We start from the raw sequence: 4,587 nt of genomic DNA on the forward strand, positions 1-4,587 counted from the left end.
TGGTTACTTAGGGACCTTTGAAATTCAACTGAGGAATTAATTTTTCTTCATAAACAATGATATTTTTAAAAAATGATTCCTAATGATAGCCGTGGACTCTCCAGGGTTCTCCAGGCTTATTTCTCCAAACCCACATATACACTTAATGGCTGATAACTGAATAAAAAATGTGGTACACACAGGACTGTTTATAGAATTCCAAGTCCTTTAAAAACACAACATCTCCTCATTGTACATTACCTCAAGACATAATAATGGCATAATCATCTCGGGAGACAGCAAAATTGTAAAATCAGATAAGTGTTCATCTCCCAAACCAGGAAACTAGTCAAAATTCATTCCAGCCAACCATTTCCAAGTTACTTTAAATCTTCTTAAAGAAGAGCAGTCATTTTAACTGTCTACTACACACACACACACACACACACACACACTGGTTAGTTTTATAGTTTCCTCTTCATGCCCTTATTTTATTATGTGACCACTCATACATAATTGTTCCAGGGCTAGATTTCTAATATGCATAGAATCATGCACTGCCAGAGTTAAAGCAGACCTTAAAGTCATGTAGGCCATCCATCCATCAGATGCATGAATTATTCCTACTTGTTTCTACGTCCTCTTGCTTGCTGCTTTAAATATACCCTACACATTAGCCCTATAGCTAAACATTAACTCTGCCTCTAAATGGAATTCTTAATTCATCAGCACTTTTAAAACTTCCCACTTGTAACAAGAATCTCAATTAAAGTGTATTTAACCGCTACTCTTACAACATGACTGATTCTCCATAATATATATTGAGCAAGCTCATCCTCAGTACCCAAACCACCCTTGGATATAAAATTAGATGCCTATGAAGCTACATTAACTCCTTCAGACCCAAGGCAGGATCCAGTGCACTAAGTGCAGGAACTTCAGTACAGAGGCTGCACAGCAGACAAAGGGAGAAGCAGTCAGCATGACAAGAAGTAAAATATATGAAGACAAAGACAAAGGACTTTGGTAAGAATGATGCATTTTAGTACATGTGATACACAAATGAAGCAGATTATTAAATGCTGTGTGTCACCATTTAAATAGATTTCATCGGAAATTTAAATCTATATCGGGCATTTGTTTTGGAAGTTTAGCATTAGGAGAAGATTGTATCTTCTGATACAGATCCCACATTGGAAGAGAGATGTTATGATAGCAACAGTCATTAAAATAACCACCTAGTGAGACTTAAAATGATGGGCAATACATTTCTATTGATTAATTATTAACTTCCTTTTAATGTTTTAGGGGTAGCAAATGAAAACTACTGAATTAAAAATTTCTTTGTCTTTTTTCTTCCATTTTCTTAAAAATCATGTTATTAACTCAGTTTTGCAACTAACTAAAATAATACACAATTATTCATTGTACCTACACAGAACAGACCTTTGTCCAATAATTTTAGACATAAAAATAAGAAACATAGTTCACAAAACCTCTCTACACCTTTGCATTCACTGTTGGATATTGTTTGTATTTAATAGAGTCTATCATCACCTTAGTTACTAAGATTTAGTTGAAAAGACACCTTATATAATGAAAACTATAAATTTGATCATTCTGATTCTGTGAAATGACTTCTTTACTTCATTAAATACACAAATGAACATTCACTTACTGAAATAGGTTATCATAAAGCTCTAAATGCAGTAACTTTAAGAAATACAGTTGATGCATCAAGTTCTCATCTCAGTGATATATGAAATATCAAAATCCTGAAACACACACACACACACACACACACACACACACACACACAATTCTAAACATCTTGAACTAGTTTTCCATTCCCACTGTTGCAAATGGTCACAAGTGTAATGGCCTGAACAAGAGCTGTCAGTTTTCAATTCGTTAAATCAGAAGTCCTGAAGTCCACATTGAGTCTACAGGTTGAAATCAGGAGTCTATGTGTGTTTGCTTTTCGAGGTTCTTTATTTTCCTACATCACCTGGGTTAATAGGACAATTGAGTCCCTTGCAATGGTAAGACTGGGAAGAAAAATTTCATGCAATTAGCTTAGGCCTTTTCCTAGTTTGAAAGGTTGGTGCATTTCTTGATTCTTGGCTTTCTTATATCTTCAAACTCAAAATACCAAGCTCCTATTAAACTTGGATCTCTACCCCTACTTTCTCCTCAAATCTTACAAAACCACATATTTCTTGATTTTTAGGAGTTTATGCAATTATATTAGGTCCACTTGTATAATCCAGGATAATTCTTCCCAGTGTAAGATCTGAGCTTATAACCATATTGAAAGGTTCATTTTGCATTTGAGGCAACATCTTCACATGTTCCAGCCATTGGGTTATAGACATAACTGGGGGGGAGATGCTCTTCATCCTACTGCATACCAGAATATGGTAAGCTTCTGTCATTCAACATTGGAAGACTATATACTGAGGGGGAATATCTACACGCAAAAATTATATTGAGTAAAGGAACTGGAGATGTAGCTCAGTGGTCTAAATGCCTTCCTGGCAAGCACAAGGACAGGGGTTTGATCCCTGATACCACGTGCTGTGACATCCCATGTAGAACCAGCCACTGAAAATAGCATGGTGGTGCACACCTGTAGTCCCAGCTGCTGGGAGGCTGAGAAAGGAGGACCACTAGCAGTCCAAGCTGCATAGTTAGATTCTGTATCAAATAAATAAATAAATAATTTTCAAAAGGTCATTAAAGTTTTGCATCAAATCTTTTTATGGTAATAAATGAATTGTATTATGTGATATAAAATTCTATAAGTGAAAAATGAAGTGGGTAACTCACATATTCATACAGTAAAATAAACTCCAACAGTCTACAAAAAATATTGTACATTCTGGTGGAAAAAGTTGAAATATTTTTGAAGTGTTGCAGTTTCTCATTTCAACCATTGCAGAATTACTATGCATTTTAAATGAAGCCTAATTTTTTTATGTTGATTTATTTTAGATCCTTTTCCTTACCACCTGAGAACACGTGCACACAGACACACACACAGACACACACACACACACACACACACACACACACATTTCTCAACTAGAAATGGTACTCCCTGGGCTTCATCTCCGCTACATTTTCTCTATGTACATACTCTCCGTAGATGAGCTCATTCTCAGGAGATTAACAGTTGTGGGCATATTGATGAATGGCAGATTTTGTTCCTTTGAATTGTGTGCATAGTTCAGGCTAACATTAGGAACTTTAATCTTTTGACTTTCCCCATTGAAATCTATATGCTTTTCATTTTTGTTCATATAAGCAAAAAATATTTATTGTTCTTCTCCCCACATACCCCAATTCTTTCTTGTTCTCAGGGAGAGGAGATTGGCAATCCACCACTGTTTCAAGGCCTGTACTTTAAACCTTTCCCCAGGAATTTCTGAACATAGGTCAATGCCCCTTGGAAGAAAAAGCCATTGATGATACTAAGATCTAACTTTGTTATGGTCATCACCCAACACTACCAACCAAACAAAAGAAACCTTTCTGGGTTCAAAATGTGATCCTGTCCCCAAGAAAGAGACCATCAACCATCCGGGCCCTCATGGTGGCCAATGCTCCTACAGCAAGGTGGCTTCAGACCTCCAGCTCAAACGCCACCACAGCTCAGGGCCTGTGACTGCCCTTCTTTCTGTGTTTCAGCATAGAGCCATTCTTTCTGAATACAACCTTCCTTTCAGTTTATTTGCCCAGAGCACTGGCCCTGAATATGTGTAAGCATGTATTTTAATTAACAAAAAATCTGCTTGTCCCAGTGAGCTTAATTGGCTTCTTCTGTTTTTGTGCCATTGGAATTTTTAAGGATTTATTCATGGTCCCTTAGGTGAATTTGCAGGTCACTTCTGGCTCTTAGATACGAGCCCATGTAGGTGTCCTTTTTTCTTAATGCAGGAGTAACAGGTCAATCATTTTAGCACACTGCGCTGTGTGTCTGTTTGAGATTTTCTATTTGTCTATAGACAAAGGAAGAATAGCTGGCTCAGTAATAAGATATGTAAACATTTATGGTCACTGAGTAGTTTTAATTATTTCCTAGAGCTGCTGTTTCTCCTTATATCAGCAATGTATGAAAAGTACATTCCAATTTTGGCAAGCCTCACACCTCTTATACAGTGTCTCACTCAAATTTCAATGTTTTACGCTTTAAACAAGATTGTATATATTTTCATAAGCTTTTTTTCACTTGAGCTTTTCTCTTAAAATATCCATTTATTAATTTATTACATTTTTTGCTGAAAACACACCGTAATTCTTATATAATATTGTTTGTTTCTCTACTTAGAAGATGTTAGATTGTCTCCCCGCCATTGTCATCTCTTGTCCCTACTAAAGAAGTTCTCACAGTATTTGCTTTATTGGAATTGTATTGTGTCCTGCCACATTTTTCAATGCACATGGACAAGTCTTCTCTGACTCTGTTAATTGTAGTTGACTTGGATGTTTGTAGAACTCTATTCTTTCACATTAATTTTATTTTATTTTTCTTTGGTATTTTAGGACAATCAATTAAGGCTTGAACTTCATGCAGGTAAAAAGAAGGTAACAGTTATAGAGGGAAAC

The sequence above is a fragment of the Octodon degus genome, unplaced genomic scaffold (assembly GCF_000260255.1).
Source record: "Octodon degus isolate 3935 unplaced genomic scaffold, OctDeg1.0 scaffold00009, whole genome shotgun sequence".
Lineage (NCBI taxonomy): Eukaryota > Metazoa > Chordata > Mammalia > Rodentia > Octodontidae > Octodon > Octodon degus.